Here is a 23,494-nt window from a genome sequence, read left to right as displayed (position 1 = left end):
TGTTTTGTGGGCAAATTTTTTGTGAGGATATTATTCTAGCCATTGATTGCTGAAGGGTGAATATAGGTATGTACACACGGTAAGCATAAGCATTACATGATTTCACTACTTCCAAATATAGACTTCTCCGTATGCACATTTACTTCTCCATATGCACATTTACTTCCCTAATGTATGGTTAGATGAAACAAACAGTGTGGTGCATGTTTCTACATCATGAAAATAAGGAAACTAACATGGCCATTGATACACACTCATATTTAGTAGTAGTAGTATATAGATTACTGTAAAATAAGGAGAATATCCATATATTCCTAACCATTTGATTATTTAGGGGTACAAATTGGCTTTAATGACATGGTCACAATCGCATGAATTAACTCATTCCAAATATAGCTGATTTACAGCATCTCTAATACATTCCATAGTTCTAATCAAATTCTTCTCAAACAGGGATATGCCAATCATCAGAAAAAGTTCAAACAGTGTCATGGCATCATCATTAACATGAGATGGAAACAACTTACACACGCCATCCTAGCAATACGTGGTGCCATCTACTTTGTCAATCACGTAGATGATGCCATTGTATTCAATAGCATCACAGAAGTGTGTATCAGCTTTGATGATGATCCACTGCAAGCTGAATTATCTCCAGCTAAAGAAGGCACCAGCGTAAAGATAGGCGAATCCGCGGTCGAACAAGGCAATTAGCTTGAATTCTGCGTAATTCGCATGTCATGTGGGCACTTGGCAGAATACAATCTTCTGCAAAACAAGGTCCATCCAACTGAGGTGGTAATCTAGATGACTTGGACCGCGATGGTAAAACTCTATATAATCCAATGGAGGAAGGATAATCTCATGGGAGGTATGGAAGTTCAAGAGCACCAACTTTTTACCGTCTTCTCTGAAGGCAGTCATCCATTGGGAGTTCATGCCGACCCAGTACATACCTGCCAAGAAGTTTCGGGCGATGGTGATCGGATCAAAGTTGAGGGAAATGATGTATGGCGACCCACTACGTACCTGCAAAGAAGTTTCGGCTAATGGAGATTGAATTGAAGTCGAGGGGCATCATGTACGCCTCCGTATCATGGTGAGCCAATCTCGCAAGACCAGATAGCAGCAAGCAGGGTGTCTTGAAAAGCTTATGCCTCGCTTCGATGATGGCCGTGTGCATGTCCCTCGAGCATGCAGCCAGCCGTAGGGAGCTCAACATATCCATACACGAACAACAGAGTTCGAGGATGTCACTAGGGAGATTGCTTCAATCGCGGCTCATATGGATGTTGCGCGGTTCACGTTCGGCCATGGTGGAGTTTGGAAGGTGGAATTTTTTGGGGGCTTGATTTATGGGGGAGAAGGCTGTCGGTGCTGGAGCGGCTAGTGAGGGAATAGTGGTACTGGGGGAGGCGAGCGAGGCGACGGTAGACAGGGCACAGTGAGATGGAGATGGAGAAGGAGATGGAGATGGAGATGGAGTGGTGATATGGAAGGGGAGAGGGAGACGAGGCGAGGCATGCTAATGTGCTATACATCGGCGGTGACAGACTGCACAGTGCATAGAGTGAGGCTGATTTTGGTAACCCGAACACGCTGCCTGGACTAGTGTCAGGCACAGGGTGTTGTCACTTCACTGTGAGGACCGGATGAATAGTATTTTGACCATCAAGTGTACCATAGTTGTACCACTACTACTACTAGTAGGAACATGAGTACTCCAGTATTGTATAGCGGAAATAGGTCTCCCGTGCTAGCATGCCTGTTCACTTCATCCTCTAGGTATCATCCATATTGCGAGCAGAACCAAATTCTCGTGCATGCGAAGCGCGAAGATGGGCCTTTGATGAGGATAACCGTGTACTCCCTCCGTCTACTCCCTCTGTCTAGGTGAGCGTAACCTAAGTGGCTGTAGATTGGATGAGGAAGAGCACCGAGATGAGCACAACTTCCAACCACGGCACTGTTACAAATGGAAGAAAAATCAGCAATTAATACGTAGTTATAAGGATGCCTTTTCAGCTATCCAAGCAGGACCAATCAACGCCCTGCCGCGATGCATGCAGTGGTCGTTCTGGTGCATCAAGGACGGTATGCAGATCGTTCCACACTTGAGAAGAGGAAAAATGGAAAGGTAAAACACGGCAGCAGAGGAAGAGAATGCTGGCTAACGAGGCTGGGAGGGGATCGAGCAGGAGTTAATGTTCCATGCCTAAAGGTTTTGGGAAAACCTGATTTTCATAAGGTGACTTACTCACCTAGACGGAGGGAGTATTCCTTAACCAGAGAATGTTGTGTCTCCCACGCAAGCGCTAATATCCATCTGAACCAGCTACGACACATTTTTTTATCTATTTGCATAGGTCCCATCTATCAGGAAGGATGGGCACGTACACGAACAGGTACGAATCCTCAGTCTACCCGCATAGCCTTTTTGTTTAGTCTACCTAGCCGTCTAATCAACTGCGTGCATGCCACTTCTCCCATTTACTTCTCCATTAGGAACCGATTTTCCTCGGCTTCTTCACCTCCCCTTCGTCTTCATTTGCATCCAAACCCCACTGCGTTCACATTGTTTAACCTCTTTAAATAATCATCTACTACTTCAGTTAGGCTAGCCATCTAATCCTAATTCTCCAAACCATAGCCCTCCATTCCAGCGGTTCCAAATGGCGAAAGAGACCGAGATGCAGGTTTTTAGCGTCCAACATGTCCTCGTCGAAGGCTCGTTGAGCATAGTTTCCACCGTCACCGTCCACCCAAGGGTCGTTCAGAAGTGGATCAACAATGTATCCAACTCCCTTGAAAAGTTAGAGACGAGGGTCATCGGTCTCGATACAGAGTACATGGAGCGTTCCACTGGGAAGATACAACGCACCGCCATCCTTCAGCTGTGCCTCGAAGATGATGTTTTGGTGTACCACATCATACACGCGCCATCCATACCAGGTGAGCTTCACGAATTCTTGTCTCAGGAGGACATATACTTCTGTGGTGCAGCCATCGAAGGGGACAAACAGAAGCTGGAGCCGTACAACCTTGATTTGAAAAGCATCGCTGACCTACATACCAGAATCAAAATTCCTGTAGAAGATTGTGATAAACAGACACCATCCCTATTCGACGTAGCAAATTTTGTGCTCGGTGCAGATCTTTAGAAGGGTGATGAGATGGTGGCATTATGGTCATCTGGATGGGAGACTTATCCTTTGACGTATGAGCGGATAAAATATGCTGCCCTTGATGCCCGTGTGAGTTTCGAGATAGCTGGAAGGTCCAAAGAGCTTGTTGCGAAGCCGTCGCCCACAGAAAATGAGAACAACAACAACAACAAGAAGAAGAAGAAGAAGAAGAAGAAGAAGAAGAAGAAGAAGAGAAGAAGAAGAAGAAGAAGAAGAAGAAGAAGAAGAAGAAGAAGAAGAAGAAGAAGAAGAAGAATAAGAATGAGAAGAAGAAGAAGAAGAAACGACTGCACCAGCAGGAGGGCATTATGGATGGATGAACTATTTCCTCTCTTGTAAAAAAACTATTCCCTCTCGGTGTATATTGATATAGATGGACTATTTTGATGGTGTGTATGTCTTTGGAACAAAGTAGTAGCATGGGTCCGCTTGACTATAAGGAACTATTTATCTGCCTAGCTTTCTGTACTACTCCTTCCAGTGATCGGTATGCAATGCATGTGTCCGTAGACATGAAAGCTTGTCCATGGAAGTTCAAGTACAACGGCCATCACGTTTCATCCACTACCACTCACGATTCCCACGACGCCGCTCCAACCCACGACACCACGTCCCCCGACATGCGCCTCACCCCTCTCGGCCGCACTGCCCCTCTGCCTTTGTGTGCATGACATGTGGGCCACCTAAAATGCGGCGAGCATCAAGTTTCTACCACAGCCACACGCGATTCCCACGATGCCGCTCGAACCCATGACACCACACGTCCCCCGACCAGCGGCTCACCCCTCTCGGCCCCACTGCCCCTCTGCCTTTGGGAGCATTACATGTGGACCTGTCACCTATTGGGTCCACATGTTATTGACTCAAAGGCAGGTGTAGTAAGGCGCCGAAGCTCAGTCCCGAGGGCCCTGAGAGGGAAATGTAACTCCCGCGCCAGGACTTGTGGTGCTATCGCTGCACGAACTCGTGCCAAACTCAAGAGTTGTTTCTTTACTATACATGCACGCAACGATTTAATGGACATTGTAATCTCAACATGTGATGGGGAGCTCTAAATTTGAATTTGAACCACAGCGTCTTCGTACTCGTATGTCAACAAATCGGCCGCAAACAACATGGTCCGCCTTTGACCGCCATGTGCAAGGTTCGTGCTATCTTATTCAATCTCACCGTGGTTCCATCGTACCAATTCATGCGGTGGCCCATTGCATGGCTGATCCCAATGTTGGACAAAGGTTCTTCGGGAATGGTGTCACCATTCTAAATGTTGTGAAAATTGATGTTGGTACCCTCCCGTACATGTGCAAGCCAATCTCCACTCGCACTGAGCCTAACCTATGAAACAGTGGGCAGGGGGGGAATTAGGAAATGGACACGGAAGTAGTCTTTAGAATGCATTTACTACATGATCAAACTCATCTTACCTGCTCATCGGAGGAAATCCGAGTGCCCCTCAACGTCGGCATCTCAAGGGGCGTCAACTTGCAACTACGGCCACGCCGCGCTGGAGAGACCCCCAAGGAAACATCCTCGTGCATTCCATGGAACATCAAGATGCATTTGTATGAGTAGTTTATCTTCTAAGAGAAAATGATGAACGAGGGAAGGCCTCTAGAGATAGAAATAGACACTACTACTACCAATGTGCTGGCACGTGCGTTGCAATGGATCTAAAGTAGTAGAATAATAATTGTTCACGTGCTTGAAATATAAACACTCTAGTTTTGATATACATGTGTCAGCAGACATGACATCTTGTCCATGGAAGTTGAACCATGACGACCATAACGTTTCTTATTTCTACTAGTGCCACACCCACACGCGATTCCCACGATGCCGCTCCAACCCACGACACGACATCCCCCGACGTGGACGTGCGCCACATCTCTCTCGGCCCCACCACTCCTTTGCCTTTGTGTGCATGACATGCGGGCCAACTGAATTGCGGCGACCATCAACTTTCTACCACAGCCACACCCGATTGGACGCGGTTTGCCTGCTCCGCTATTGTGCTCGGATCCGTACTCCCGCACCATCAAATTTTCATCCAGCGGCTGCGACACATTTTGTCCCAAGCATCAATCCTCAGCTGGAGTACCTGCCAGTGTGGCCATCTACGCCTCGTAATGCCCCGACGCCCATCTGTGGCACACTCGCCACGGCCACGCCACCATCGGCCGGTTCATCTCGATCAATTGAGTCGCGAACCACGCCACCACCATGAGAATGACATGTGGGCCAGCCACATTTAAGGTCCACATGTCATTGACTCATAGGCCGCATTTAAGCCACTGAAGTTCGGTCCCGTGGGCCCCAAGAGGGAAATGTAACTCCTGCGGCAGGCCTTGTGGTTCTCCCACAGTACGAGCTCGTGCCAAACCCGGAATTTGTTTCTTACTAGTACCAACTACTAGTAAGGTACACGTGCATTGCACGCATGAGATTCTGGTGGTTTGTGCATTATGCTTCTACATGTCGAGTCTTCTAGATTCTACATGTAGCAAAATCTGGTGGAATGTAGATCATATCCAACGGTCAGTAGTGCTCGGATTTGCCATCTTTGTACCATCAGATTGGCTTCATCCAACGATCAACTTTCAAAGTTATTCACACACTATATAGGGGTATAGATATAGATGTTTGGTTTGCAGCCTAAGGTTGCCACGCCTAAGCTTAGGCGTGCCACAGTATCTTAGGCATGTGTTTGGTTCATTGCTACACTTGTGGCTTGCCACACTTTTCTAGCTACGTGGTACACATGTCATAGACTCAACTTCTTGCCAAATCTTTCCACACTTGTGGTGGCCATTTTGTTAGCCACATTTCTTGTGGCAGACACAGGGGTTGTTTGGTTTTAGTCCTAGCAATGCCACACTTTGGTGTTGTTTGGTTTCTAGCCACACCTTGCCACACCTTGCCACATCTAACCTTAGGCAAGTTTGACCAAGTTAGGTAGGTGTTTGGTTCTAGCCACACCTAATGCCAAAGATTGCCACATGTAAGGTTAGGCAAGTTTGACTAACTTAGGTGAGTGTTTGGTTCAAGCCACACCTTAGGCAAGCCACACTAAGGCCCCACATGACATACACGCAAAAAATGTGGCAAGATTCCCTTAGGCTTGCCAACTTGTGGCTCTCATTTTGAAGAGTTCTAGGCCTTTCATTGTCACACTTTGCCACACATTTTTGCCAAGTTTGCCTCAGGTTAGTTCATCAAAATGAGAGCCACAAGTTGGCAGGCGTAAGGGAATCTTGCCACACTTTTTGTGTGTATGCCATGTGGGGCCCTAGTGTGGCTTGCCTAAAGTGTGGCTTGAACCAAACACTCACCTAAGTTAGTCAAACTTGCCTAACCTTAGGTGTGGCAACCTTTGGCAAAGTTAGTCACAAACCAAACAACCCCTAAACTTTGCCTAAGCTTAGTTGTGGCAAAGTTAGTCATGAATTAAGTTCAACCATGGAGTCTTCTAGATTCTACATGTGGCAGAATCTAGTGGAATGTAGATGATATCAAACGACCACTAGTGCTCGGATTTTCCATCTTTGTACCGTCGGATTGGCTTCATCCAACGACCAACTTTCAAAGTTTTTTACACACTATATAGGGGGTATAGATATAGATGTGCCGACCCGTTGCAATGGATCCAAAGTATATCTATTTAGTGGAGTGCACTCTAAACACATTATCTATTTATTTTTCTCTAACCTTTCATAGCCATGCAACCAAGCCACATAAGCTTCATGGGTGCCCCCACATCATATTATTCATACTACGTTGGCTGGAAAAAAGATAAATCACCAAAAACAAGATCTTCCCGTTTTTTGTTCCTATGATGTTGTGCCGTGCACGTACCTACTAGTTGTATAGTGGTAGTACTAGTTGTATAGTACAAACTTGGTACTAGTAGGAGTAGTACTAGTACAGAATGCTCCTACTCTATCAACGAGCCCCATCTTGACACCAAATTTCTTGGCTTCCATGCTACAGCTAGATCTTCCCCTCGTTTCTGTTTTCCAACCCGGCGGCGGGCAGGGTGTGGTTTGCCAATAGTCGGTTTACTCAACGACAGTACCACATGAAAGTGAAAATGCTAGGCAACACGCCTTCCCTAAGCTATGTGTCGTGCCAGACCGGCCGTGGAGTGCTCCCGATTCCCGGGCGTGTGGGGGTGCGACACGAACGCGGCATGCCTTTTCCTTTTACTAGAAATGTGCCCGTGTGTTGCGACGGATCCAAAGTAGGAGTAGTAGAATAGTAGTACTTGTTCACAAACTTGAAAGAAATCACTCTTGTTTTGATATACTCCTAATATATTACTCCCTCCGTTCCTAAATATTTGTTTTTTAGAGATTTCAAATTGACTATCACATGCGGATTATATAGACATATTTTGAAGTGTAGATTGACTCATTTTGCTCAGTATGTAGTCACTTATTAAAATATCTAGAAAGACAAATATTTAGGAATGGAGGGAGTACTTTTCACTCAAAATATATTTCTCAGGCTATTTTGATGAGCTGAGGGAGGGATGTGGTTGCTTTCAAGATAATAAGAGGTTTTCTGCAAACTAGAGTAGAGAAGTGGGCTATTGTTACAAAAATGCCACAACTTACCTCACAGCCGTTAGATGCAGATCTAATGGTCAAAAACGATGGATGGCAGACACACCACCATCACCAACTGAGTCTTTTATAGGAGTAGGAGTAGAGAAACATGTATAAATTGTAACATTTGGTTCTGCTCCTTGGCACGATCGATAGATAGAAATAACGATTGGAAACGCTAGGGAGGGGCTATTTCCGCTAGATAAGTAGGGTACAAAGTACTCCAGCTAGGTAGGCGCATCGTCGGTTTGGTCACACGCGGTCCGACATGTTCTAGTGTTTCTAGCAAGATGCCCGCGCGCTGCACGAAGTTGATGGAAAAGGTAAGCACAACTTATAAATTGACAGATGGAGTACTAGTTATAGTGATGCATATAATTAAGCAAAGGGATCGCACATGTTTTTATTGACTGGAACGAGAATGCAACAACACAATAAGAATTAAGGCCACGATGATGTGATCGCAGTGGTGGTTAGAGAAGGCAATAAGAAAGATGCATCCATTCCTCCTCCTCCTCAACTTAGTGCGCCGGGCCACCGACCGGCGGCTAAGGAGCGGCGGCTTTTGTGGCGAGGTTGTGGTGCTTCTCAGAAAAGGCATCCAAGGCTTCCAGCCGGTTGAGGAAGGCCAAAGTCGTAGCGTCCTCACTGGCCTTGTAGATACCTATGTACACGATTTGCTCATACACGTGGATGTGTAGGTCGACGAATTCCTGCAGGGCGAGGCACCTCGCGACGAGCGCGACCTCCAGGTGGACATTCTTCGTGGAGTCGACGGGCAGTCGCAGGGCCACCAGTGCTTGAAAGAGGTTCCGGCCATGGAGGCCTATTAGGGTGGCAGGCAATGAGGAGCCCGTGCGCGTGGGCTAGAGGAGTACGATGATGTCGTCCGCAAGCTTCTTGAGGACGGTGAACTTATTGCTGGTGGCAATGATCATCTGGTCCAACTGAGAGTCGTAGTTGGCATCGACGGCGGCCATCCACCAACCGGTCTCCAACACCGTCTGGAGACGATCCTCGGTGCCATGTCGTAGGCCGACGTCGTGGACCATCTGGCACAACTGTTGTCCACTCGCGCGCATCTCCACCGTGGGTCTGGAGTGAGCTCTTTTGTGCTTAGTGTAGGTGCTTAGGAAAATGCTTAGGTGCGTACGATGTGGTAGATGCATTGGAATGGAGGGGCGCCTTTATATGAGGGCAAACTGCGTTGCATTCACATCGTGCATCCTCTTTTCCTGGTCCTCCTCCCATTACTTCCCTCATGCATTAATTGAAGGAGGATGCATTGGCTGTTCAACAATTCGGGAACCGCTACTCCCTCCCTCGTCTGCATTAAAGCCATATCGAGAACTGCTCTGCCTGATGTCAAATCGAATACTCCCTCCGTCTAGGTGAGTAAGTCATCTTACGAAAACCAAATAGTCCCAAAACTCTCACGTTGTTTCTTATTTTTGACATAAATAGAGGAATCAACCATTAAGAGATGTGGGGCTTGTATGCTTTTAATGACTTGAGACTATCAAACATGACATGCAGTGGTCAGTTCGTTGCACGCAATGATTTAATTAGCAAATAAACATTAAGTTCTCTCGTTTTCCTTTCCACCTTGGTCACGGTGCACAATCTAAGGCTACTCATAGTGGGTACACTAGTATCATATGCATGATACTAGTGTATGATACTACCTCCATAGTGCATAGTATCATAAAGTAGTATCATAGATGATCATATTTATTGCCATGCATGACATAAAGTACCATAGCATTTAACATGATACAGTATCTACCTATGTTACTCTAACCCTCTCTCTCTTCTTTAATTGTGTGCCACATAAGCATGTTTGCTAGTCCCAAGTGCATGTTACCGGTTATGTTACTCCCACATAAGCATGTTACCGGTTATGAAATAAAAGTCGAGGGCGAGGCTTTTCCTGCACGGTAGGCAGGGAAGTTCCGCCTAGTCGGTTTGACAGAGACGCGAGAAGATGAGGGAGTAGGCTGCTGCAAACATAGAGCTGTGTGATTTGACAGCGAGTTACTGCTGGACAGGTTGGGCCCCGTGATTTGACATGCCATTATCATTTTAACCGTGGTGCTACGACTGGCGTGAGTCTCCCGATTCCTGACCACCTCCATACAGGTGCCTCTCCCAATGCTCCACCATACATGTAGAGGCTGGCTCTTGCATGAGAGCCCACTTCTCCACTTTTTCCTTGCCTCTTTCCTCCACATATGGAAAAATGCCATGTAAAGCGGGCTTATAGCCCACTATTGTACTTACTTGCTCCTACATGTGCTAAGCTTGCCACATAGGCATAAAGTCTGATGTGGCAAGTTAATTAAGAAGAGAGAGACTAGTTTGGTGACCCAAGGAAGAAACGGTGCTAAGCGCGTGTACCTAGGTGAAAAGACAATTTTGAATCTATAGTTAATTAAATGAAGCAAACTTAGCAACAAAAAACTAAGCACCTATGCATTGGGGACTTGATTCCTAAGCCATTTAATGCCCTTAGCACCTCATCTAAGCACCATTTCATTGGAAGAGGTCACTCCTTGGCAAATGCAATAAATACTATGAAGAAAGAGATAGAGAGAAGTAAAACAATACACTTATAGCCAACCTTATAGCTAACCTTGTTGTACTATGAGTGACTAAGTGATGACTATGTATGACATGCCAACATCAGATAGCCTAACGCCAAAAGTCTAGGCCTTGAGTTTCTAGCCGACTCATAAAAGTCAGGGTGTCAATTTTTTAGGTGATGTATCTTTCTCTCTGATGTTCTCCGTGGTCTCAAAGGATGATCAGTTGGATAGCGACATTGGTAAATAAAAAGAAGAAGTTTACATGCCGGGTGCATACTTCAGTGCCACTAATTAGCGACTTTTTTTGCCCTTTACCTCATCATGTAGACCGGAGGATTACACAGAATCCCATTGGCGAGTTTCAGACAACTAGGTTATTCAAGAAACTTGGAATACCAACTCCAATGCTTGGCTTGCTGAATCAGCATATGGATTACTTCATTGAATTTCTCGGCCTGAGCTCTTGTGATTGGACCTGTTAAATCTCCAAGGGCGCGACCGCATGAGCGACGCGACGGTCATGGTAGGCGCGACCATGATACAGGCTGCTGGCAGCCCTTGGATCTGAGATCGAACGGTCGCATGCTAAGTTGCTAAAAAATTGCAGAATAACCCTCCAGGATAGGATATTCACCCATAGGTCCAGAATCACGCCATGCAACCATTCAATCTTAGATCCAAGGACTCTCGGAAGCCCGTATCATGGGAGAATGGAAAGACAATACACTGCCGTTCGCACGCTGGCAGTTCGCTCCTACTCGTCCCTGCACATCCTTTAATATTACGACGTTTCGCTCCTAAGTCGTCCCGTCCTTTCACATTACGACAGTTCCACTAATCCTAACCCTCCTCCCAAATGCATGGCGTCCCAAATCTCCATGATCGGCGGTGAGTACAAGGTTAGAACCATCACCGGCGATGAGTTTGACGTCATCTACACCCGTTCTTCCGCGATGGTGAAAGGCTGCCTTGCTCGCTTCAGACACATGTTCGAAAACTCAAATGATGAGTGGGTCGCTAGGTTAGATGTTGAGTACACCACAGTCCTGGGATGAGAGAAGGATCTAAAGGAGGAAGAGAGGAAGAAGCCCGCCATGATCCAGGTTTGCGTGCATGACTTATGCTTGGTCTACCACATATGCCATGCTGACATTGAATGCCAGGATTTTAAGAACTTCCTCAAGAGCGACCTAGTCAAATTCGTTACTGTAGACCTTACGAATGACGAGAGAGTCCTGGGTCGGATAGGCCTCATTGTAGGCAACCCCTTCGACCTCCAGAAGAATGACTTGAGACTACGAGACATGACATGTAGTGGTTAGTTCATTACATGCAATGCTATTAATTAGCAAATAAACATTAAGTTCTCTTGTTTTCTCCTCCTCCTTGGTCACGGTGCACAACGTAAGATGACTTACTGACCTAGACGGAGGGAGTAGAATTTAGCACCCCATTTAAGCACGTACTAGATTTTTTAATAGTACTATATGCATAATTTGGCGACGAGCGCTCTCTCTATGTACCGCCTTTTTTTATTTCAAGTTTTTCTCCATGGCGCAATCCATCGAAACTACTACTGTACAGAAGTGGAGTATACATTTTTTAAAAGGCTAGAGGGCGGGGCAATCTAGATTGGTCGGATTCACGAGAGACAAGGGCGTTTGTGATTTGATGGCTCATTACTGCTGTCAAGTCAAATAGTACTGCACCGCCCGCTGCACGCCCGGCTGAACACGCCTCCTCGCCTCCATCAAACCCCTTAGTTAAACCCACACGCAAACCAAGAATCCTACTCCGGCTACACGTCCATTCATGAGCGGGCCGGAATTAAACGCAACACCGGCCGAGCTCCTCCCGTCCGCCCTCAGTTTAAACGAGGCCAGACGCCGGCCAAGCTCCTACCATTCGCTCTCTATTTATAGGAGGCCAGATAGACAGCAGGCAAGAATCGCACCCCTCCGCCGCTCCCCCATCTCCTCCTTCACCATTTTCTCCACTCTTCCGATGGCTTCTGAGGGAGTATATATTAAATAAGTAATATATAATATAAAAATCTAAAGTTAAAGACAAAATTCGAACTCATGTCATCGCGTTGCGAGCATCCGGCGCTAGCCAATCCAACACATTTTTGTTGTAGACCATGCTGGAGATATATCTCCATGTCTACTCTTATACTCCATTCGTTCCTAAATATTTGTCTTTTTCAGATTTCAAATGGATTACCACATACGGATGTGTATGTAGACATATTTTAGAGTGTAGATTCACTCATTTTGCTCCGTATGTAGTCACTTGTTGAAATCTCTAAAAAGAGAAATACTCCCTACGTCCGGAAATACTTGTCATCAAAATGGATAAAAGGAAATGTATCTAGACGTATTTTACTTTTAGATACATCTCTTTTTATCCATTTTGATGACAAGTATTTTCAGATGGAGGGAGTATTTAGGAACGGAGGGAGTAGAAAACAGAGTTGGTGATGATGGTGTGCGTGCCATCCTGCAATATAGGCCGTCGGATTTATATCTAACAGATCGGAAGGAAACTATGGCAATTTTGCAAAAATATACCCAGACCCCTCTCCAGGTTCGCAAATAAGGCCTTCCCTCGTTCATCCTTTTCTCTCACAAGATAAACTACTCATACAAATACATCTTAACGTTCCGTGCAACGCACGGGCATCTAGCTAGTTTCTTTTAAAATAGTTACTGCGATAATTGGGTTGAAGTGATTATTTTATGTCTGCCCCGAATGATTTCAGATTCACTATAGTAACGAAGAAAAGGTTGCCTTGTTAATTAACAAAAAACAGGGTGAAAACTATCACATGAGGCCGGTAAAAACAAGGCACACTTGGTTCAGCGTCATCGTCACTACAGCTGTGCGCGCGCGAGAAGTCTACATATTGAGGGGGCTAGTGAGCGAGGCACAGAGACACAATGTTTGAGAGAGAAACCAATTGACAGATTATGATCAGATCGAGTTGTCACCCTTCTGCTGTCATTGTTGGGGTAGGGGGAGGGGGAGGGAGAGAAAGACGTATCGAGAGTGTGCGCGGTAGGCACAGAGGCACAACTAGCGAGCGTGTGTATGTGTGTGTGTGTGTGTTTGAAAGAGGAGTAGATAGATTACTATCAAGATCGAGGTGTCACCCTACTCCTTCGGTGGCGGGTAGTGTGTGTGTGTTTGAGAGAGAAGCCAGTCGATAGCTTAGTATCAAGATCGAGGTGTCACCCTACTCCTTCGGTGTTGGGAAGTGTGTGTGTGTGTGTGGGTGTGTGTGGGGGGGGGCAGTGACACTCACATATCTCTACTCTTATAAAAAACAGAGTTGGTGATGATGGTGTTCCTGCCATCCTGCAATATAGGCCATCCGATTTATATCCGACGGACATGAAGAAAAGTATGACAATTTTGCAAAAAGATACCCACACCCCTCTCCACATTTTCAAATAAGGCATTCCCTCGTTCATCCTTTTCTCCCACAAGATAAACCACTCATACAAATGCATCTTGATGTTCCGTGCAACGCATGGGCATCTTGCTAGTAGGGAGATGGAGTTCGTGTGACACATATCTAGCTATATTAAGGGATAGGTAGATAGCATTTGTTCGAGGCATACTTAAATCATCACGAAGATAAAAAACGGAGTGCATGCAAGTGCCGGAAAAAATGAAGCGAGAAACAATGTGTGTGCGCACGTGCGCGTGTGTGAGAGAGAGAGGGGGCGGGAGAGAGAGAGAGAGAGAGAGAGAGAGAGAGAGAGAGAGAGAGAGCGAAATCTCAAAACAAAAGGTGCTCTGCTGGAACCCCATTGTGTGTATTCATATGGTTCCGGAACTCGAGTTAACCTTAGGCATATGTGTGAGAGACATTATTATACTTTGAGACATTAGTGGTTGTGGGTGGGCGAAATTAAAGGGGTGTGCATGTTAGATAGAGAGAGTGTGTGTGTTTCTGTGTGAGAGACTTGTAGGACAGGGTAGAAAGATGAATTCTAACCTTGACGGAGGGAGAGAAATACACGGAGTGCGCGTGTGTGATTCCGATGCCCACAGGGAAATGAGATATGTATGCGTGTGAGAGAGATTGCACAATTCATTCACCTATCACTATCTAGCGATCATGGACGTGCATCGCTTGAACATAAATCAATATCTAATTCGTATCGTGGCCAAAGGTACAATATCGATTCAACGCTATAAAGATTGGACACTCACATATCACATTTTTTCTATTTAAATAAACCTTTTCAGTTGTGCATGCCAAAGTTACACTGATGTTTCTTCAAACAACCAATGTAGCTATTATTTACATGCACCATTGTTACTCTTGTATTCAACTTCATTAGTCTTGGATGATTTAAGGTTCTATTATGAAGTAATATATGTAATATTCATATATGAATTCAACGGGTACGCAATTTATGAAATGGAGGCTATGTAATCATATGAGGTAACACTTTTAAGTAGCGGACTACAATATCCATTTCTTTTTGTGCACCTCTACACTAACACGTCAATGCATTATGTTTAAAGTAAATAACCAATGGCACTAAATTATCTATTTACACGAGAAATACATAGGTTGAGCATTTGATCCCCTTTTTTGTGAACGCGCCACTACACTCGTATGATTGGCCGTGCCCGTGTGAACGTCCGAGTTATCGGCACATCATCCCGAGTTATTGTCTTTTTTTCTAGGGTGGACTTCACACCAGTTATTAACTGCTGACGCATGCCCCGTGTACACAGTCTAGCATGACCTTCCCGCTAGCACGGTCCAAAATTAGTTGAAACTGGATACGAACGATTCCGCGGGCGGCAAAATCTCCCGCCTCCTTCTAAAAGTTGCACCACCTTAGTCTTTAGCATGCGAAATTCCCCTTTTTGTCCTTCGCGCACAGAGACCAACAGTTACAATACCGCCCTCATCTACATAATAGGCCGGGGCTGCTTTGGTAACTTCCGGTTCCCCCGACTACACGGCACCCCCATTTCCTCTCCCCCTCCCGCAAAAACGACTAACTCCACAGCACCAGAGCATCTTACAACACATCGTCCGTACTTCATCGGCCTTCCTCCCCTCCCCTCTCGAAACCCTAGACTGCTCATCCACCGGCGTACCAGAGCCCATTCATTGCCAGCGGCATCCACCTCGCCGGATCTGCTTCTGTAGCTGCATCTACCCCTCCCACCTCCCCTAGAAACAAGTAGACTGCTCATCCACCACTATAGGACAGCCCATTCAGTGCCGGCCTTGTCCATGACGCCGGATCTGCTTCGCCGGTACTCTTGTCAATCGCCACACATCTGCAGCGGCTCATTTATACTCCCCACCCGAGATGCTTCGTCCACACCCCCGGAGCCGCCCCACCGACGCCCCTGTCGACGGCCTCTGATCCTCTTCGCTGACACCTTCCTCAACCCTATCGGAGCTGCTTCACCGACACCATCGTAAACCCTACCGGAGTAGCTTTGCCTATACCATTCTCAACCCTATCCGGGCCGCTTTTCCAACTCACAAGTCCACAGCCTCAGATCCGCTTCCTCGCACCCTCATCCAACCTACCGAAGCAGCTTCTGACGCTGCGTCCACGACTGCAGATCCGCATCATCGACACCATCCTTAACCCAACCACCGGAGCAGCTTCTGACGCCCCATCCACGGCTGCAGATCCGCATCGTCGACACCATCCTTAACCCAACCACCGAAGCAGCTTCACCTACACCCTCGTCCACGGCCACAGATCCGCTTCGCCCACACCATAGTCCACCCTACTGGAGCCGCTCCACAAACACCCTAGTCGACGGTTCTAGATCTCCTTACCGGACCCCGACAGCTAGCTCAGCGTCATCACCCTTACATTTCTAACCTAATTCCCACCGTCTGGCAAGATGCCAAGCACCCGCCACGGCCTAGGTACTTCTCACCTTTAAACCCATCCAGCATCACCTGCCCGGTGTACTTCAAATATACTAACATGTCACTGTTACCTGTTATGCAGCTGGCAAAAACTACAAGGACGATGTTTCTTCTAGATCTAACAGCTTGGCCAACCAAGATCCTGGACTGAGGCATTGCTATGATCTTGTAAGTGCGTCTCTCTCTCTTGTATTGTTCTGTGCCTACCAGCGTGCTTTGCTAGGATTTTCGACCAGTAATCCCTTTGTGAAGACAATGATTTCTACTACTGGCTGCTAAATTATATATGTAGATGTCATACATGATACTACCTCGTACCTTCGTTCCTAAATGTAAGTCTTTCTAGAGATTCCACTATAGGCTACATACGGAGCAAAATGAGTGAATCTACACTCGAAAATGCATCTATATACATCTATATGTGGTCAATACTGGAATCTCTACAAAGACATATATTTAGGAACAGAGGCAGTACATTACACAAAATCGTAGGTGGCATGTAGGAATTCTAGTGCACTACATTAGGCTCCTTTAGAGTGTCTGCTAGTCTAGCACACAGAGTCATGGCTAGTTTATGCTACGCACACAATCATTAATTGGTGGTTTAAATATGCACAAGGGATATGCAATGTATTATCATGTAGAGACGTCTGAAATTAGCCGTGTCAACTTGCAGATAGGGTTACACAATGAAAAAGTACAAGATTTATGTGGCAATTTCATGGAACATGACAAAAAAAGGAGAGGCGGTGGTGAGCCTATATAGTGTGCTATGGTACGTCACTCCTCCATTGTAATCATCGTGACATGTTATTTGTATGTCAGTTCTATTGGCCAAGTTTCTTAGGGACAATTATTACGAGTCATCCTAAGAAAATAAGCACCTGTGAATATAAGCTCCATGTAATAAGCCAACCAGTTCTTTTCATTGCGTTTTCAGCTTATCTTTGGTATGATCAGTGAAAAGTCTAGATTGCATTATATTTTTTTTCATTTTGCTGCCCATATGAAAATTAATTTGACTTGCAAACATCACAAATTGAACCCAATGCAGTAATTAATATGATAGAAAAATAGACCATCACTATTTGCTCAAAATGCAAATACAAAGATACCATCTACTTGGCACAATCTACTTTGGTCAATGTTTTCCATAGAGATCCCATTGACTAATTTAATCAAAGAATGCATGACCCACATTTAAATGAAGAACAATTATTTATTGAAATTCGATGGTCCAAGTGGCTGGTTATTATCATATAGCAGCACCACCTAAAAGCATCATATAGCAGCAGCTGCAGCTCACAGCAACTCATCATATAGCAACAACAGTGTGCAATCCATAATATACCACCAGCAGCTCATAGCAATTCATCATAAAGCACCAGCAGGAGCAGCTCATAGCAATTCATCATATAGCAGCAGCAGGAGCAGCTCATAGCAATTCATCATATAGCAGCAGCAAGAGCAGCTCATAGCAATTCATCATATAGCATCAGAAGGAGGAGCTTATAGCAACTCATCATATAGCAGCAGCAGCTCATAGCAATTCATCATATAGCAGGAACAACAGCTCATAGCAATTCATCACATAGCAGCAGGAGCAGCTCATAGCAATTCATCATATAGCATCAGAAGGAGGAGCTTATAGCAACTCATCATATAGCAGCAGCAGCTCATAGCAATTCATCATATAGCAGGAACAACAGCTCATAGCAATTCATCACATAGCAGCAGCAACTCATAGCAATTCATCATATAGCAGTAGCAGGAGCAGCTCATAGCAATGCATCATATAGCAGCAGCAGAAGTAGCTCATAGCAATTCATTGTATAGTGGATCAGAATGCAAATTTGGCAAAAAATCAGAGGAGATCCTCACCTTGTTGGATGAGCTCATCCTTCAACAAAACCTAAAGGCCACGACCTGGGAGGAGGGGAGGGGGAATAAGGTGCCTTCTGCCACAGTGTGGCATCAGCCGTAGTTGTGCAGCGCCCGCCGGAGTAGTGCGTTGGATGAACCATAGTGGACCAGCTGCTGGAGATCATGAGAATGAGGGGCGGCGCCAGAGGGAGGAGCAGCCAGGGAGATTTGCCCCTACCCGCCGGCCATGTGGCCTAGCTGGACAGAGCATCATTGAGGACCAGGCCAGATGGGACCAGTGGCGACGGCTCGCTGGAGGAACCCTAGTGCTGCAGTTGGGGCTCGAGGTAGAGGGAAAGGGCAGAGGAGATGCAAGCGGGCAGGGCAATGAACGCTTGCATGTTTGTTTTTACTTGAGGGTTAGGTGTGACACGGGCGTCAGCAGTTGCATTTTGAGTGTAATATAGGCAGACAACAGATTTATTTCACTATTCCCCTTCCCTTCAATATTTAGTGAGGTTCTACCCGAAACACCCCCTCCAAAGCAAAATTAGTTAAGCCCAAGCCCATAACTCAAAAATGACTTCTTTACATCTTTTATGGCTTATTTTGACAATAAGCCCTGAAAAGGTGGAATCAAACTGGCCCTTAACCAGCAATTCAATTGTGCGTGCAATGATGAATCGCTCCTGCCTGCTATAGTGTACATTTAGGCATAATCATACATGGCATAACCTAATACATGTGCATTCCATTGTAGAATCTGGAATATGCAATGTTTATGTTAGTTCATACGTTGCACAGGATGCTTAAATGCCCCTTAAATCTGGTCAGTCAAGTGATGGTCTTTAAGCCTCCTTCTTTGCTTCTTTTCTTGATATGTAAGATTTGCTCACACATCTGTTCAATTGCTTGTTTGCATTAGCCAACCATACTAGGACATTTTGCTTTGATTAATTGTTGTTCTTGACCTAACACTCTAATAGATCTTGTCAACAATTTAAACACTAAGGGGTGCTGTAGTGGGGCCTTGTCTAACTCATAGGTGACATAAATGTTTGGCTGTACACTAAAGTAGGCTCTCCAAGAGTACCAGGAGATCCAGTTCGAAGGTATGCCTAGTTTTTATATAGTGCAGACATAGTAAATGCTCATTTCATTGTGTGCAAGTGCAAGATATGCGGCATGTTTCATTATGTGGTGGTGTTTTGTTATAATCTCATCCTTTTGTGTTCACAGACTGGAAAGTATGCATATTTATCTTCCAAGGAGACGAGTAACTAGTTTGTGTCACCTTGCAGAGGGGGTGAAATGAAGATAAGATTGAGGATTTCCAAGTACAAGATGTTAGGAAGGAGCCTTGCAATAGAAGTAGGAGCTGCGCTGAGCCTCTTCAACCTGTTAAGGTAAGTCACTGTATCCAACTCAAGAGTTTAATTCCTTGTTTGTTTCAAGCATAGTTAATTTGCTCTTTTCGATTGCTTTATTTGTCCTTGGTTAATGAGATGCCCAAAGAATGATGCCTGATGTTGGGTACTTGTATAACTATTAGTTGACATAATTAAAGGCCTTACCATTTAATTGCTCTGTCGAAGCGTGTCTGAAGCTTTGAAGTCTATTAGCCAACTATTATTGCAGGAGGCTCACAATCTAGTTTATACTAGGCTAATGATTGCATAGTTTTGCTTGCTGTAGTATGTTTGTATGAAACCCTCTGCTGTTCATTATGCTCCCTAAGACTTTAATTGAGCTACAGAATGGCCAACTGCTTGCTTACTTATATGCAATGTGCTGTCTAAATTTTTAACTTGTATGTGTTTTGGATTGGGCCCCAACATCATGCTCCTTTGGTGAGCTAAGAGAGATTTCTGTATGCAGGCTGCACATACTACCTTTTTTATAATTTTAAAAATATCACCTACATATGCTTCATGACATGTAACATTATTGTTAGTCCTGTTTTTCCATGTACTCCTTCCGTCCCAAAATAAGTGTCTTAACTTTGTACTAGCTCTATACAAAGTTGTACTAACCTTGAGACACTTAAAATAGTCTGTCTTGCTCGCTTTACTGTTGTAACTATAATTTTACCCTATTCATGTGTACTTACAGAAACATTTCAGGATAAAGTGACATCAACACAAAGATCTGCGAGCAGTGCGGCATGGCCTTTACCGAATGATTATGAATTGGAATTGGAATGTTCTGATGTTCTTGAGCATCAACTAGAGGTAGCAAGACAACGTGTACATGATTCTCAATGTACAATCAACAAGTTGAGACTGGACATGCAGGTATTAGATGCAGGAGTCAAAGAAAATGAAACAAGACACTGAGGTAACCACAAAGGAATTGGAGATTTTGCAGACTGGAATTTGTGCTATTTGAATCTGGCCAATCCTATTTTCTGAAGAGATTATAGTTCAAATGGAGTTAAGTTGATGCGCGTCCATGATGTATGAGCTGTATGTGCCCAGTGTATGTAATTTGCTGTTTGTGTATGCTTTATTACCACCGGTGCCGAACCGTAATGCCCAGTGGGTATAATCGGCTGTAATTTCTTTATTGTATAGTGTAGGATTATTCTACGTTTCTATGCCTTGGTCTCTTTGTTGTATAGTGTATGTTTTTTAGAGGTGATAGTATAGAGTAGGATAATTCTTTGAATATGCTATATCGTTCAAACGGGGGCCAACTCACCCTAACAGTGTAGTGACCATGGTCCTCCACAGGCCGTATGATCCATGGGCCATCTACGGGATGGACGATCCATGGCCTTCTATGGGTTGTCGGATCCATGGGCCTTCTATGGGTCGTAGGATCAATGGGCCTTCAATGGGCCTATGGATCAATGGGCCTTCTACGTCCCGTAGAATCCATGGGCTTTTACTGTCCATCTCATCTATGGGCCTGGTACGGGCCATATAATGGGCCGTAAATGGGCTAGAGTGGAAACCGTACGTTTTATGGGCTGACCATAACGGGCCGTTAATAGGCTGTATTTGATGATGCTATGAAAATGGCCCAACAGATTGACGGGACACAAATGGGCCGACTGTATCCACGGGCTGAATATGGACCACAAGCATAAAAGGCCAGTAACGAGCCGTAAGTAACTGAATGCTGAAAATGATTGAGGGAGTCCTGGATTAGGGGGTATGATGAGTATACAGACCTGGGATAGGGTCATAGGCCTGACATATGCGCCCTACCCAAGGTCACTACCCTAGAAGATAAGAAGCCCAAGGAGCAACGAAGGATTCCCAGTCAAAGGTGTCAAGTGCAATCCACTCGACTAATCGTATCACGCGGATATCCCCCTTACTTGTGGTCACTCGATCATACAAGGAATCACTCTACCTACTGAAGATCAAGAGTCACTCAGCATTGCAACGGTCGGACGTTCACTCCGTAGTCTTTAAAGTCATTAATAGCACTTAAGATTGGCGTTATCAGTAACGCCCCTACTTTATGTACATTAAGCCCCTTGTAATGGAGGAGGGCGGGGGACCTGGCGCACTCTATATAAGCCACCCCCCTCCTTTGGGACAAGGGCTCGCACCCTGTAATATCACACACATATAATCCAATCGACCGCGTCCGGGCACCGAGACGTAGGGCTGTTACTTCCTCCGAGAAGGGCCTGAACTCGTAAACCCCGTGTGTACACCTTCACCATAGCTGATACCTTGCCTCTCCATACCTACCCCCCTTTCTACTGTCAGCCTTAGAACCACGACAGTTGGCGCCCACCTTGGGGCAGGTGTCTTAGCAGCTTGTTGGTGAAGTTGCAATTTTTCCGATTCCCATCATCATGGTTTCCGGTGGTGATTTGGCTAAGGGGCGCGAGATCCATCTCGGCGCACTCATTTTCATCGCCAACGACTCTGCTTGGCTACAAGAAGCTCCCCTTGACGTCGAGGCACTCCCCGTCCGAGGGGCGACACACTTTCACGCATGCGTTCGCGGCGTCCTTCTCTGGCAGCCGTCGACTCAGTATTGGTCGGTTCCAATGACGTTGTCTCCCTCCGCTGTTCGCTGCCGCAAGCGATCCGGTCGGTCGCGGCTCCAGCAGTGGGTAAAACATGCGGTGGCTCGACATTCAACCACTCATCAAGTCGCGACAATCGAGCCCGACGAAACTCTCGACGACCTGTTCGATCTGTCGACTGGCTCCGTCGAGACCGCATCTGAGTGCGATAGCAGCGACCCTGCGGCCGAAGTCTAGATGGTCGACGAACCACACAATCCACCTGGTTTCCGCCACGAAGATGGCGGGGACGGGGGCGGAGATTCGTCGTGCATCCACAAGGAGTACCATCCCGAACCTCTCTCTTCTCAGCAGAGAGAGGAACTTCGTCGCCGCAACATGGATGCACTCCACACGCCCATTGTTGGAGAAACCCCCTTGGAAGTGGTGCGTTTGGCTAATTTGGCTGAGCACACTCGACTGGAGAACCTGCAACACGCTCTCAACGAGCGTGCTCGGGAACGAGTTCACGAGTCTAGCCGATGACAACTTTTCCCACCTCCACCTAAGGTATACCGCACTCCGATTCAAAATCTCACAGCTGCAGCCCGAATTGCAGAGTCGATCCAACCTTCCCAGTCAGAGACTGGCAGAGGTTTGATGCAGATCTAGGCCTTACTCCGGGAGGCAGGAGAGTTGAACATAGTGGTGTCTCAGTCGCATAACAGAATTCACAGCGGATCCGTGGTGGCGGATACTGTCCAGTTGGCCCACAGTCCAAGATCGCCCGTGCAGCGTGAGGGCCGTGGGCAGTACGATCATCGACTCGACCGCGACAACCGTCATCGGATGCCCACACCCCCTCCGAGGAGTACATCATATGGGCCTCGGCAGTACGATGACAGGCACCTTCACAGCGGCGAACATAGAGCACCAGTCGACCCGAGAGAGCCAGGCTTTGATGCAAGATCTATTCTCGTTCAGGGTTTGGTCGACCGGAACAGGGTGCATAGGGATGACCTGGGCAGAGATCGCCTGACTGGCAGCAGGGTTCATGTTTCAGGCCCAGAGTGTTTCAGCAGAGCCATCGGGGCTGCAGTGATTCCCCCCAACTTCAGGTTGGCGACTGGAGTCAGCAAGTTCACTAGGGAGTCCAAGCCTGAAACTTGGCTTGAAGACTACCGAGTGGCTATGCAGATTGGTGGCGGGAATGATGAAGTGGCAATGAAGCATCTCCCTTTGATGTTGGAAGGATCAGCAAGAGCCTGGCTGACTCAATTAGCCCCGAACAGTATATACAGTTGGGAAGATCTTGCTTGAGTGTTCCTCAGAACTTTTGAGGGCACTTGTAAGCGGCCAGC

The sequence above is a fragment of the Triticum aestivum genome, chromosome 2B, assembly GCF_018294505.1.
Source record: "Triticum aestivum cultivar Chinese Spring chromosome 2B, IWGSC CS RefSeq v2.1, whole genome shotgun sequence".
Taxonomy (NCBI): domain Eukaryota; kingdom Viridiplantae; phylum Streptophyta; class Magnoliopsida; order Poales; family Poaceae; genus Triticum; species Triticum aestivum.
Note: the sequence above shows the minus strand (reverse complement) of the source record.